Raw genomic sequence first — 16,488 nt, 5'->3', positions numbered from 1 at the left:
CATCAAAATTCTGGTATGTAAATGCCTTCTCAGTGAATGTTGTCATACCCCAAAATTTACCTCCCACACTTCTCTCATAACAAAGGCAAGTCCAAATCTCAAAGACATGGCTCATTCAAATGATCCAGATAATTCACAAGTCAACTGATCCAAACTGAAAGGTCAATCATAATCAAGGCATGATTCAAACCATAATCATTGGGCAAACATCAAGTATGGGGTGCATAACCATCATTTGATCAAGAATTGATCATGATTCCATTAATAGAAACTCAGAGATGAACAAATACAAAAAGGTTCAAATTAGGGTTTCTTAGGAGAAAGTCAACCCAACTTTTACTGGGCATAACTTTCACATGGAACATCAGAAATTCCCCACTCAAAGCCTATTTTGAAGGAAATTGAATTCTCTACAACTTTGTGTCTCACAAGCCAGGGCTAGAAATGCTTCATTTAAGAGATACAAGGCAAAAGATTACAGGTCATTTTCAGGCATCCTTCAAAAGCAGTTTTTCCCAAAGAGAATATGATCAAGATAAAAGCTCCAAATGAAAAATATGTTCCAAAGTGGCTTGTAGAGGACCTCTTGAGGTTTCCAAAAAGTATTAGAACTCCTTCATAGCCCAAATATTGAAGGAGATATGCTTGATCAAAGTTAGGTGATTTTCAGGGACCAAAAGTGAAAAAAGGAGGGTTCAAATGGAAAAACTTTGCAAAAGGGCCCATAATATTTTCATACAAACTTGGTCCACAAGCTATTAGCATGCCCAAAAACCACTCACCACGAAAATTGGCATTATATTTGAATTAATGTTTTTTTTTTTTTTCATTTTTATGATTTAATAAAGACTAAAAATCAAATATTTTGTTAAAATTATATTTTATTTGATTTCCAATCAGAATTAATGACCAAATATGATGTAATTTCGTGCATAGTGATTGGAGAAGGAAGTTAATACAAATTATGACCAAAATAGCAAGATTTTATTCAAGAAAATAAAATCAATTTCTCAAATTAGGAAGATTGGATTTAAGTGAGGTTTTGGACAAAGATTTACCCTAATTCTATTCTCCTATAAGTAGTAAACACTAGCCAAGAGACTAGAGGTCGAAATTCGGAGAGAAAGCACAATTGCAAGAACACAAAAAAAGTCACTCAAAACCAAGATTCGGATTTGAGGAATTAGAGACTCTCAAGAGTTTCTGAAGATTGCAAAAGGTTCCTCAAAGGCTTCTGAACGTGTCTGGATCTTTGCTCGACCCCAACACCCCCAGAACACTCTCCGATTTGTCAAAGTAAGTAACTCTGAAGCTTGGATCGATTAGAGGAATTCATGCATCTTTACATGTTTTTATTGATATATTATGCTTGATTATGATGCTATGATCGTTTCTGGATTTATTTTGTGGAGTTTTCGTGTCTTAATCATATTCCACCATTAGAGGTTATTTTGAGTTTTAGGGTTCCATATTGGGGGTTTTCTTTAGGGGTCAAATTGGAGCAAATTAACCGTAGGGTTGAGTTCGCGTGGTTCATACGAGTGGGGTGGATAGGTCGCGAAAGATTTATATGGATGCATGCCTTAATCGCTATTTTCGTGTTTGATTGGCTACGAGCAAAGCCGTAGCAATTTCGTAGCTAAAACATAAGAGTTTTGCAGGTTCTTGTGAATAAGACAATGACGTGTCTTCACGTTACTGGGACAGTTTGAATTTCGCGCCTGTTTTATTGTTGCCCATTGTTTTTTTATATATTATATTGGTGACGCTTCCTTAACGCGTGTATGCGTGTGGCTTGGTGGTTGTGTGAAGCGTTGGTGAGGGGGAGGTCATGGGTTCGAGCCTCCCCTTCGCCTATTTATTTTTCTGGAATTTCTAACACTGGATCCTGTGCGTGCACCATCATGGGGCGCATCGTAAGCCCTATAGATCTGACCCTCAATGTCCCACAAACCCCAAATCCAACGCCCCTGGTCTCATGTCCATACTATACACTCTCACAATAACCACATGTAATCAGAACCTTAATAAAAACTTAATAAAATTCAATTATTTTATTTCATTTAATTTAAATATTATGTTTAATAATTAATAATCATATCATAATTATTTTTAATAGAATAAAAATATGACATTTGTATTAAATATTTTTTAATTTGTTATTTGCGCCGATTAAATCGATTAATCGTTGTGGTTAACAATAAAAATAATTAAAGTACTATTTTAATTAAAATAAAATCCAACTAAATTCGATTAAATGGCTGCAACTATCTTATTGGTTGTGGTGATTAATCTTGCCTTATTATTTAATTAAATTTGTTATTATTTGTAGTCGTGCTAATCGATTATGAGAGGTAACAATATAAAACGCCAATTAATAAATAAGTAAAATACAAGTAAGTTGTTATTAGTGATAATCGAATTAATCGATTTGAATTGGTAACAATGCAAATCCTTAATCTTTTGACTATGGTGATCAAACCTATTGATCATCGCGGTTAATTGTGCCAAATCAGGGTTGTACGCCCCAAACCCTAATAATTCTAAAATCCATTCAAATTACAAGACAAAACAAACTGCGATAGGCTAACTAAAAAGCCTCTAAAAAACCATATCAAATCAAATTCAAACTCTAAATGGCGTACAACCCTTCCCGAACTACGTAGACTCTGATCCTCCCTAAGGAGGTACGTAGGCACTTGGCAACAAGGCGAGTCCCCCTCTTCAAAACCTCAATCATGTCATTAAAATTATGTTTGTCACATTTCTTTACAAACCCTGCCATGCAACCCTAATCTTTGAACATTAGCCTTTAGGAAAGGGCTGAGGGTGCCTAACACCTTCCCTCAGCCTGATTATAATAACTTACCCTCAATCTCTTATCTGTGTAGGGTTTCCTATTCGCCCTTCAGAATAGGTGACGACTCGAAAGCTGAAATTTTTAGGCAGGTTGCTACTGCTGGCGACTCTGCTGGGGAAAACAATTTTAGTGAATTATTATGCTCCTTAAGGCTTGAGAGGGTTTAGGGTTAGGTTTGTGATTTGGTTTGTGGCGCACTGTAGGGATGGCAGTTTGCCACAATTAGGGTTTGGGGAAGGTTCATCTTTTAATAAATGTATTATTTATTTATTTGTTTTGTTGTTTATTTATCTGCCTGAAAATATTTGCTTTTATTTTATATATATCTGCTCTATTTTTTTGTCGGTTAAACCTTAAGCGTGGGAGTTAACTTTGAGACCAAAAGGGGACATGAATCGCCCTACGAATCTCACTGAAAACTCCACTCGGAGTGGGTTAGGTATTTGGAAAGGTCCGAAACGAAGCTTGACTTTGTGGAGGGGTGGACTGGATACTTAGCTGATCTCTCCGAGAACCTACCCAAAAATTCGAACCTCATGGATAAAATGAGTTGTTCCAAAATCCGAAGAGACGAAAAAGTCTCGGAGGCTACGAACGACCCCATGAGACCTTTAGAACCCCCATATAAAGGTTGGCTCCCAAGAGCCCCCTACGTCGAACCATGAACCTGGGTTCCTTGAAATTTCATGATAATTGTTTGTTTTTTTTGTTGTTAATTGTTTTTCTATGTTTGCATTATTTTTATTGTGTTTTGTCTGTTGTTGTGTGTTTGCATGCATCATCTAACCATTTGCATTCTCATCATACCTTATCCACAAAAAAAAATATAATAATACACATATATATATATATATATATATTTTTTTTCGTAAAATGTATTTTGATGGTGAATATGTAGGAAAGATGAGTACGAAGAAGACAATTGTTCACTTTACTGTTTCTACTCCAGACATCAAGAAATTGAAGATAATCAAAGAAAAATTGCCATCAGGTGCTTTGGATCGATTTGAGATTCGCTATGGTAATATCTTAGATTTGCTAAGAGTAAAGGTACAAGAGGAAGCCATCACTGCTTTGGTACAATTCTATGATCCGCCTTTGAGATGTTTTACCTTCCAAGACTTTCAGTTGGCACCTACCATAGAAAAGATGGATGCTATGTTGGGTTTCTCAAAAATAAAAAAGGAATTCTATACTGGTGTGGGTAAAGAAGTTGACTTTTCAGATTTAGAGAAAGCTTTGGGAATGTCCGCTGCAGAATTAAAAGCTCATTATAAAACTGAAGGAGAAGTGCATGGGTTCAAAAGATCTTATTTAGAAAGTCAAGCATTAATGTTTGCTCAAAGGAAACAATGGGACATTTGTGGACATGTGTTAGCTCTCTTGATTTTTGGTGTCATTTTATTACCAAAAAATATTGATTATGTGGATCCTTCTGCTATTCATGCTTTCACTTCTTTCAGACTGTTTGACAAAGATCCAACTCCGACTATCCTCGCAAACATTTACTATGCTATTCATATGAGGTATGAAAAGAAAAGAGGAGTGCTAGTTTGTTGTGTTCATTTGCTCTATTCTTGGTTGACTTCCCATCTCTACAAAGCTAGTTGTTTTATCAAAGAATTAACTAGGAATGATTGGTCTCAAAAGTTAAGGGCTCTTAAGGAAGATTCTGTCTTATGGTATGCAAGAAAATTGAATTCAGGCAAGATTATTTATAAATGTGGAGAATTCAACAATGTGCCATTAATAGGAACTCTTGGTTGTATTAATTATAATCCTAATTTAGCACTACGTCAATTGGGTCATTCCATGGATAAAGAACCTTCCGAGCAACGTACAAAAGAGTTGATTTTGCATGACAATGGGAAAGGTGAGCCAAGGAAATGGAAGAAGGTAATTCAAGCTTGGAGTAGTGTTCATAGAAGAGATTTTGGGCCAAAGAATGTGATTGCAAAGGAACCTTACACCGCATGGGTTCGAGAAAGAGTTAAGAAAGTATTGCTCCCTTTTTGTTGTGGATCCCGCCTACAAGCCTGATTCTCCTGATCCTGTTCCTTTATCCATCGAAGAGATAGAAGGAATCAGGGCTGCCCTAGAAGCGTCCCGAAAGGAGAAAGAGAAATTAGAACTTGATTTGCATCAACTTACTAATGAAAGGAGCCAACTACGCTTTGACCTTAAAGAGAAAAATCAAGAACTCCAAGCGATGAAAGAAGAAAATGATAGGCAAAGAAGTAAAAGAAAGCGTGCAACTGAAGGGTATTTAAGTGCTAATTTTAATTTAGAGGCTCATGATGAGAGGTTGGAGCAAGCTAATGCGGAAATTGCAAGGTGGAGAAGGCGTTATGAGAAGGCTTCCCATGACAAAACAGAATCTGAGAAAAATCTGGAAGCTGTAATCTTTGAATTAACTGATAGGACTAAAGATCAAGAGGATGAAATAAGGAACCTCAAATATGATCTTCAAGAAGCCCTCAATGCTGGACAACAAGAGCACGCAAGAAGATTAACCACGGAAGAAGAACTTTTACAGCGCACTGGTGAGTACGAAAGAGCATTTCAAGCTATGGTATCACTTCGGGAAGTGTTCATGAGAGAAAAAGAGATACACGAGGCAGCCTTGAACGAAAGAGACTATTGGAAAAGACTCTACATAATTGTTTCTACGGCAAGTGAGCACGTGAGCATGGTTCCTAAGATGCTTGAAGACTATGAGAAATGCCGCGATGATTATGATAAGCTAGTCTTCTTGTGTAATGATTTAATTCAAGATATTCCAAAGAGTTTGGCAAAAGCAGAATCATCTCCTATCATCCTTCCCGAAGTAGTCAAAGAGTTCATGAAGCTTTGTAGAGATATGGTGGACAAGTTCCAAGAAGACATCCAAAGGCGTTCTTAGCTTTATGTTATTTCCTTGTTGCTTTTATTTCAAGTACTTTTAATTTAATTTATTTTGAGTATTTTAATTTCAGTTTCCTTTTCCTTTTTGTAAACCAACAATGGAGTTTTTTTTAGTATTTCCTTTCAATAAAGTGTGTTTCTTTTTCGTTACTCATCGTTTCTATAAATATTCACCAACCTTGTTTACATCTCTAAAAAAAAAAAACATATGTGTATATACATGTACAAAAAAAATATATGTAAAAAAAAAAATATATATATATATATACATAATACATATGTGCAAAAAAAAAGAAGAAAAAAAGTACATGTATATATAAAAGAAAAAAGAGAAGAATAAAAATAATATATAAATATATATGTGTATTATAATAGTGTGGATAAGACATAAACATTGCATAACCATATCATTCATAGCATGCATATCATATTTATTTTTCAAAACATTAAAGCAAAAAACTATCTTCATCTCCACTCACACCATTGCAACTCAACCACAAATCAAGACCAGAGCTCAGAAGAAGAAAGCAATGGAACAATTGGAACAGAACCAAGCCGCCCTTCGTGAGGAAATGACCCAGCTGAAAGGTACTGTCGAAGACCTCAAGGGAGGAATGGCCCAAATGCTGAGCTTCATGAAAGACCTCAAAGATAAGCAAGACAAGGCTAAGGAGGTTCAGGATCAGTATGAGGAGATACCTCAGGATGGCAACCCATTGTTAGGGTATGTACGAGGCCATGACCCTCACAAAACAAATGCTCACGCATCTAAAAAGGTCACTACGACCCATGAAGAGGGAGAGGCTTCTCGAGAAGGGTTTATTCCTACTGCTCAGAAAGAAGGGACATCTCGCACAGTTCGCATCCCTATCAACAATCCGCTTAGGGATGAAGAATATCTGGACCTGCAATATGGGGACACCAATGACACAAACCAAGTTCCCCAATCAAAGCTGAACTCCACTAATTCCGGAGAGGATTCTAAGGACAGTGGACAAATCAAGGCACTGGAAGAGAGACTGAAGGCCGTGGAAGGGTATGATGCTTTTGACGTGGATACTTTTGAGATGAGCTTGGTCCCAGATCTAACAATTCCACACAAATTCAAAGTTCCGAACTTTGAAAAATACAAGGGACTCACATGTCCAAGGAACCACTGGCGCATGTATGTGCGAAAGATGGCTGCTTATGCTCATGATCAGAAATTAATGATACACTTCTTCCAGGATAGTTTAAGTGGAGCATCAGTGGACTGGTACATGCAACTGGAAAAGACTAATATCCGAAGCTGGACCGACCTTGCCAATACCTTCCTTAAGCAATACAAGTACAATTTGGACATGGCACCCAATCGGATGCAACTCCAAAATCTGTCGCAAAAGAAGGAAGAATCATTTAAATAATATGCTCAGAGGTGGAGAGAGATGGCTTCCCGAGTCCAACCTCCCTTGTTGGAAAAAGAACTGGTAGATATGTTTATGGCTACACTACAAGGGCCATATTATGATAAGATGGTTGGAAGCGTGTCATCAGGATTTTCAGACTTGGTAGTCATTGGTGAAAGGATTGAGAATGGGATCAAGAATGGGAAGATACAAGGGGCATCATCTGGATCCTATCAGGCGAAGAGGCCTACCCCCAACTTCACAAAAAAGAAGGAAGGAGAAACTAATGCTGTAGGCCATCAGGAAACTAGACCTCCTATGACATACCCACCACGACAAAACCGGTTTCAGGAAGGACCAAGGAGATTCGATCCGCTACCTACTTCCAAGAAAGAAATTCTGAAATATTTAGTAAATGAATCCTTAGTAGAAGTTAGGCCACTGCCACCTCCTCCTCCAGGCAAGCACATGCCCAACTACAAACCGAATGAAAGGTGTGAATTTCACGCCAATTCTCCCGGACACACCCTGGAGAAATGTTGGGCCTTCAGCCACATCGTTCAGAATTTAATTGAATCAGGGGCAATCGCCTTTGACAAACCCAATATGAAGACGAACCCGATGCCACACCATGAAGGCGCAGTCAATGCAATAGAAGTTGTCAATGAGCAAGAGTTGATTCAACAACGGAACTCCCCCATAGATGCACTTAAGAGGTATCTTCTTATAAAGGGGTTTATCCTAGAACACAACGAGGCTTTTAAAGACACTCTGCAAAGACTCATGGATCAAGGGCTGATCCAGCTGGAAGAACACCCTGAAGAGGAATATGTGGCAATGGTTGAAAGAAACGAACCTTTAATGATACCCACACAAGGGGCAAGGAAACCATTAATCATCCCATGCTCTAGACCACCAGTGGTAATACCTGTACAAGAGCACACTAGGATCATCCCAATCAGAGGATCATACCCTTTGGACAAGATGAAAGCGGTACCATGGGAATATGAGACCGATACTAATACTGCAGTATCAAGCATCGTTGGACCTGGAGGCATGACCCGTAGTGGGCGCATATTCAAAACTGCGCAAGTACAACCAAAGCCTAGTGAAAACTTGACGCAATCTGGAGAACAAGTAGTCATGAGACCAAGTGACGAGTCTGAACCTAAGGATAGAGAAACTTCTAACAAGGATGCTGAGGAGTTTCTCGCTCTGATTAAGAAGAGTGATTATAGAGTGATAGATCAGTTGCAACAGACACCATCTAAGATATCGCTCTTATCACTATTGATACACTCTGAGAAACATCGAGATGCTCTGATGAAGATCCTAAACGCTGCCCATGTAACTAAGGACATCACAGTCAATCAATTTGACGGGATGGTGGCCAATCTAACTGCTGGGGCATGCCTAGGTTTCAGTGACAATGAGCTACCCCTACAAGGAAAGTCACACAATAAATCCTTGCATATCTCCATGCAATGTGGGAAGGCCCATCTAGCTAGAGTTTTGATTGACACGGGGTCATCTTTAAATGTAATGCCAAAAGCAACACTTGACAAGATAGCCTTAGAAGGACTGGTAGTCAGACCAAGTCGCCTGGTGGTAAAAGCTTTCGATGGATCACAAAGTCCGGTGTTGGGAGAAGTGGATTTGCCCGTTGTAATCGGTCCTCATACCTTCTGCATCAATTTCCAAGTGATGGAGATTGAGCCAGCATACACCTGTCTACTAGGACGTCCCTGGATTCACGCAGCTGGGGCAGTTACCTCTACCCTCCATCAGAAATTAAAATTTGTGAATGGGAACTCTATAGTAACCATCAATGGAGAAGAGGACATATTCGTCAGCAACTTGAATTCATACAAATATATTGAGGCTGGGGACGAAGCATTGGGTACCGCATTTCAAGCACTAGAAATCGCAACTGCTATCACACTACCAGTGGAGAAGATAAGAAGGGCGGTAACATCATGGAAAGATCTGCAGGATGCAGATATTAAAGGCTAGGGCAAGCTACCGGAGGTGTCAGAGAAGAAAGATCGCCTGGGGTTAGGGTATCAACCCACCAAGTTCAAAAGCATAAAAAAGGAGGAACAACAATTTCCCCCAATAATGCAAACTTTTGTGACTGGTGGGTATGAACATGTAGCTATGGTGTCCAACAAGGATTCTCGAGAAGGGACATCCAACTTCATCCGAGAAATCAAACCAGGAGAACAGCTACAGAATTGGACAAGCATGGAGATACCGGAGATAGTTTTCATTTCAAAGTAATTTGCTTTTGTGTGTTTTATTTCCCTTTTTCAAAGAAAAAACAATAACGCTCATGCCTCGCCCGAAGCATAGAGTTAGTTTGTAAGGGCCCCATTTACTTTCAAGTTCGAAGTTTATTAATAAAATTGTCTTTGCATTTTGGTATTGAAAACACTGTCTTTTCTCGCATTTATTCCTTTTCCGTTTCTGAAAATGACAAATAAATTTCTTGCACAAACAAAACACATTCACATCTGCATACTAAAAGAAAACAAAACATAAAAGATGTGCAGATCACCTTCTGACACCACCGATAATAATACTGCTGAGACTCTATACAAACTCGAGGCTCTCGCTAATCAGGCTGAAGAAGGGGATGAGGAAGACGATGAACTTCCGGAAGAGTTGTCAAGGTTAGTGGATAAGGAATCCAAGAGCATGCTCCCTCCACAAGAGGCCATTGAAATCATAAACTTGGGAACGGATGAAGAACCCAAGAACATTAAGATTGGGGCAACGCTAGGTAAGGACGTAAAAGCAATGCTAATCAAGCTCCTCCACGAGTATGCGGAGATTTTTGCTTGGTCATACCGTGACATGCCGGGGTTGGATACAGACATCGTGGTACACATGTTACCTCTCAAAGAAGGATGTGCGCCGGTCAGGCAAAAGCGCAGAAGGGTTCGACCAGATATGGATAGTAAGATTAGGGAAGAGGTGCTCAAACAATTCGATGCCGGGTTTCTTGCTGTAGTTGACTACCCACCATGGATTGCAAACATAGTGCCAGTTCCTAAGAAAGACGGGAAGGTGCGCATGTGTGTAGACTACAGGGATCTAAATAAAGCAAGTCCAAAAGATGATTTCCCACTACCACATATAGATATCTTGGTGGATAATACGGCACAAGCTTCAGTGTTCTCTTTCATGGATGGTTTCTCCGGGTATAATCAGATCAAGATGGCGCCCGAGGATATGGAGAAAACAACCTTCATGACATCTTGGGGCACTTTCTGTTACAAGGTAATGCCTTTCGGGTTGAGAAACGCAGGGGCAACATATCAAAGGGCCATGGTCACGTTGTTCCATGATATGATTCACAAAGAGGTCGAAGTGTATGTAGATGATATGATTGCCAAATCCGGCACAGAAGAAGAGCATATTACAAATCTACATAAGTTGTTCGAGCGCTTAAAGAAGTACAAGCTAAGGTTAAATCCGAACAAGTGTACGTTTGGTGTAAGGTCGGGAAAGTTGTTGGGATTCATTGTAAGCCAACGAGGTATAGAGGTTGATCCTGACAAAGTAAAAGCCATACAAGCAATGCCCGTCCCGAAGACAGAAAAAGAGGTACGAGGTTTCCTGGGCCGATTGAATTACATCTCAAGGTTCATTTCACACCTGACAGCTACATGCGAGCCTATATTCAAACTACTCAGGAAGGATCAACCTATCAAGTGGAACGAGGACTGTCAAGTAGCCTTCGAAACCATAAAGAACTACTTGCAAGAACCACCTATACTCTTACCTCCTGTACCTGGAAGGCCACTAATCATGTACCTCACAGTACTCGAAAGGTCTATGGGGTGTGTACTGGGGCAACAAGATGAAACAGGCAGGAAAGAACACGCCATCTATTACCTCAGTAAGAAATTCACGGATTGCGAATCTCGGTATTCACCATTGGAAAAGACATGTTGCGCCCTAGCATGGGCCTCCAAACGTCTAAGGCAATATATGCTGAATCATTCCACGTGGCTAATATCGAGAATGGATCCTTTAAAATACGTGTTCGAAAAACAGGCGCTCACGGGTAGAATTGCAAGGTGGCAAATGTTGTTGTCCGAATACGACATACAATATGTAACTCAAAAAGCAATAAAAGGGAGTGTACTGGCAGAACATCTTGCTCACCAACCCCTCGAAGAATACCAATCTATGAAGTTCGACTTCCCTGATGAGGATATTATGCTAGTAAGAGACTATGAAATACCAGGACCCGACGAGGGACCCGAACCAGGTTTGGTATGGAAACTCATGTTCGACGGTGCCTCAAATGCACTAGGACATGGCATAGGGGCAGTATTGACATCTCCCGATGACCGGCACTTACCCTTCACTGCAAGACTATGTTTCGACTGCACCAACAACATTGCAGAATACGAAGCATGCATATTGGGGTTAGAAGTTGCAATCGACCTAAGGATCAAGCTCCTTGATGTATACGGAGACTCAGCATTGGTAATCCATCAAGTCAACAAAGAATGGGACACTCGAGATGCAAAACTAATCCCATACCGAGACCTTATACTGGAGTTGACGGCTGAATTTGATACTATCACTTTTACTCATATCCCGAGGGAAGAAAATCAAATAGCCGATGCACTAGCAACGCTCTCCTCTATGTTCAAGGTGACCTGGCCAAACCATGAACCACGGATAACTGTTAGACACTTCGACGAACCTGCCTATTGCCTTGCGATTGGGGAACATTCCGACAATAGACCATGGTACCATGACATAAAAATGTATCTGGAAAAACAGGAATACCCGGAGAATGCCTCAACAATTGATAAAAAGACACTGAGAAGACTTGCATCCAAGTTCTTCTTAAGCGGAAGCATCTTATACAAAAGGAACTATGACTCAGTGTTGTTGAGATGTGTAGATAAAAACGAGGCCAAGGAAATTATCAGGGAGGTACATGAAGGAACCTTTGGGACCCATGCAAACGGACACTCAATGGCTAGAAAGATACTGCGAGCAGGGTATTACTGGTTAACAATGGAGGCCGACTGTTTCCAATATGCAAGGACCTGTCACAAGTGCCAGATCTACGCTGACAAGGTGCACGTACCACCAAACCCGTTGAACGTTCTGAGTTCACCATGGCCATTTGCAATGTGGGGAATCGACATGATAGGGATGATAGAACCTAAAGCTTCGAATGGACACCGATTTATATTGGTTGCCATAGACTACTTCACCAAATGGGTCGAAGCTGCCTCTTACACCAACGTGACGAGACAAGTAGTCACTCGGTTCATCAAGCATAATATCATATGTCGGTATGGGGTTCCAAGCAGGATTATCACCGATAATGGGTCAAATCTGAACAATAACATGATGAGGGAGCTGTGCGAGGAGTTCAAGATCGAACACCACAATTCTTCACCATACAGGCCTAAAATGAACGGCGCTGTCGAAGCTGCAAACAAAAATATCAAAAAGATAATACAAAAGATGGTGAAAACATACAAAGATTGGCACGAAATGCTCCCATTCGCCTTACACGGTTATAGAACCTCGGTGCGTACGTCTACAGGGGCAACCCCCTTCTCCCTAGTCTACGGTATGGAAGCTGTCCTCCCAGTCGAAGTGGAGATCCCGTCACTAAGAGTCATAGCTGACACAAAGTTAGAAGAATCGGAATGGGTAAAAACTCGTTTTGATCAGCTTAATCTCATTGAAGAAAAGAGACTGACAGCTGTGTCTCATGGACAACTCTATCAGAAGAGGATGAAAAAAGCGTTCGATAAGAAGGTCCGACCTCGAACCTACAAAGAAGGTGACATTGTCCTCAAGAAGATACTGTTACCTCGACTCGACGCCCGTGGAAAATGGACACCTAACTACGAAGGTCCATACATTGTAAAAACGGTGTTCTCAGGAGGGGCATTAGTCCTCACTACAATGGATGGGGATGAGCTACCGCACCCAATCAACTCAGACGCGGTCAAGAAGTACTATGCCTAGCAAAAGCAGGATTACCGGACATAAGCCGAAGGCAAACTACGAAGGATGAGGGGTCGTGCAATCATCTACTTCTGAAGTCGAAGGATTATTGGGGCCCTCGATAACAAAAAAAAAAAAAAGCAACGGCAGTATTAATATCATTTATATTTGTCATTTTCTTTCTTCGCATTTCTGTACACTCGCCAATTCAAGGCAATATCAATAAAATTTCCTTTTTGCATACTATGCTTCATTTCTAATTTCAGTACCATTTGCAAAGGATAATTTATTTTTATAAACCCTAACATGGATTTAACATGAGAAACTTACAAACTTTCAACGCAAAAGCAATAGAATAAAACTGTGAAATCTCCGGAAGGCTACAAACGCCCCGTGATGCGATCACTTAAAAAAATCTAGCAGAATGGCATTTCAAAGGATGGTATCAATGGATTAATCAGACTGAGCCAGGAAGTCACAAACAATTCAAAAGAAAAGGGGTTGAACAAAAAGCAATGGGTGATAAGGAGATGAGTGATAAATGTAGGGGGTATCATATATACATTAATACATACGTTCATCAATACACATGCAACATACACATGTGTAAGCATTCATACATACGCATTATACAAACAACAGGGGCATATGCACAACATATAAACATAATGCATACGCATTTACAGGAACGAAAATTCTACACAGGTAAATTCTGCAACAACACTTGCAGATAAACCTGTTAGTGCAGGTGAACTTGCTAGAACTATAGCAAGCAGTCCTATTGAGATACAAACTGCGACGTAGCTTGCCAGAACTATGGTAAGTGAGAGATACAAACTGCGATGTAACTTGCCAGAACTATGGTAAGTGAGAGGTACAAACTGCGACGTAGCTTGCCAGAACTATGGTGAGTGAGAGATACAAACTGCGATGTAACTTGCCAGAACTATGGTAAGTGAGAGATACAAACTGCGATGTAACTTGCCAGAACTATGGTAAGTGAGAGGTACAAACTGCGACGTAGCTTGCCAGAACTATGGTAAGTGAGAGATTCACAAACTGCGAGTAGCTTACCAGAACTATGGTAAGTGAGAGGTTCACAAACTGCGAGTAGCTTACCAGCACTATGGTAAGTAATGGGGTCCACAAACTACGGAGGCTTGCTGGCCATAGCAAGCCGATTACACAACCAATAAAGCTCCTCGCTATGTAAGACTCAGGCTTTAGCAGGACATTTCGCTTCATCCATACTCAAGCTCAAGGCAAATTTAGGGGCCTTCCAGTATTTAATAACTCTTCGATCGGAACGACGCGAGGTCTACACACCCTCTTGTCACCCAATCCAAGGTAATTAAATAGGGGCAGCTGTCATACCCCAAAATTTACCTCCCACACTTCTCTCATAACAAAGGCAAGTCCAAATCTCAATGACATGGCTCATTCAAATGATCCAGATAATTCACAAGTCAACTGATCCAAACTGAAAGGTCAATCATAATCAAGGCATGATTCAAACCATAATCATTGGGCAAACATCAAGTATGGGGTGCATAACCATCATTTGATCAAGAATTGATCATGATTCCATTAATAGAAACTCAGAGATGAACAAATACAAAAAGGTTCAAATTAGGGTTTCTTAGGAGAAAGTCAACCCAACTTTGACTGGGCATAACTTTCACATGGAACATCAGAAATTCCCCACTCAAAGCCTATTTTGAAGGAAATTGAATTCTCTACAACTTTGTATCTCACAAGCCAGGGCTAGAAATGCTTCATTTAAGAGATACAAGGCAAAAGATTACAGGTCATTTTCAGGCATCCTTCAAAAGCAGTTTTTTCCCAAAGAGAATATGATCAAGATAAAAGCTCCAAATGAAAAATATGTTCCAAAGTGGCTTGTAGAGGACCTCTTGAGGTTTCCAAAAAGTATTAGAACTCCTTCATAGCCCAAATATTGAAGGAGATATGCTTGATCAAAGTTAGGTGATTTTCAGGGACCAAAAGTGAAAAAAGGAGGGTTCAAATGGAAAAACTTTGCAAAAGGGCCCATAATATTTTCATACAAACTTGGTCCACAAGCTATTAGCATGCCCAAAAACCACTCACCACGAAAATTGGCATTATATTTGAATTAATGTTTTTTTACTTTTTTTTTTCATTTTTATGATTTAATAAAGACTAAAAATCAAATATTTTGTTAAAATTATATTTTATTTGATTTCCAATCAGAATTAATGACAAAATATGATGTAATTTCGTGCATAGTGATTGGAGAAGGAAGTTAATACAAATTATGACCAAAATAGCAAGATTTTATTCAAGAAAATAAAATCAATTTCTCAAATTAGGAAGATTGGATTTAAGTGAGGTTTTGGACAAAGATTTACCCTAATTCTATTCTCCTATAAGTAGTAAACACTAGCCAAGAGACTAGAGGTTGAAATTCGGAGAGAAAGCACAATTGCAAGAACACAAAAAAAGTCACTCAAAACCAAGATTCGGATTTGAGGAATTAGAGACTCTCAAGAGTTTCTGAAGATTGCAAAAGGTTCCTCAAAGGCTTCTGAACGTGTCTGGATCTTTGCTCGACCCCAACACCCCCAGAACACTCTCCGATTTGTCAAAGTAAGTAACTCTGAAGCTTGGATCGATTAGAGGAATTCATGCATCTTTACATGTTTTTATTGATATATTGTGCTTGATTATGATGCTATGATCGTTTCTGGATTTATTTTGTGGAGTTTTCGTGTCTTAATCGTATTCCACCATTAGAGGTTATTTTGAGTTTTAGGGTTCCATATTGGGGGTTTTCTTTAGGGGTCAAATTGGAGCAAATTAACCGTAGGGTTGAGTTCGCGTGGTTCATACGAGTGGGGTGGATAGGTCGCAAAAGATTTATATGGATGCATGCCTTAATCGCTATTTTCGTGTTTGATTGGCTACGAGCAAAGCCGTAGCAATTTCGTAGCTAAAACATAAGAGTTTTGCAGGTTCTTGTGAAGAAGACAATGACGTGTCTTCACGTTACTGGGACAGTTTGAATTTCGCGCCTGTTTTATTGTTGCCCATTGTTTTTTTATATATTATATTGGTGACGCTTCCTTAACGCGTGTATGCGTGTGGCTTGGTGGTTGTGTGAAGCGTTGGTGAGGGGGAGGTCATGGGTTCGAGCCTCCCCTTCGCCTATTTATTTTTCTGGAATTTCTAACACTGGATCCTGTGCGTGCACCATCATGGGGCGCATCGTAAGCCCTACATATCTGACCCTCAATGTCCCACAAACCCCAAATCCAACGCCCCTGGTCTCATGTCCATACTATACACTCTCACAATAACCACATG

This window comes from Vicia villosa, linkage group LG3 (assembly GCF_029867415.1).
Source record: "Vicia villosa cultivar HV-30 ecotype Madison, WI linkage group LG3, Vvil1.0, whole genome shotgun sequence".
Classification (NCBI taxonomy): domain Eukaryota; kingdom Viridiplantae; phylum Streptophyta; class Magnoliopsida; order Fabales; family Fabaceae; genus Vicia; species Vicia villosa.
This window is presented reverse-complemented; position numbering follows the sequence as displayed.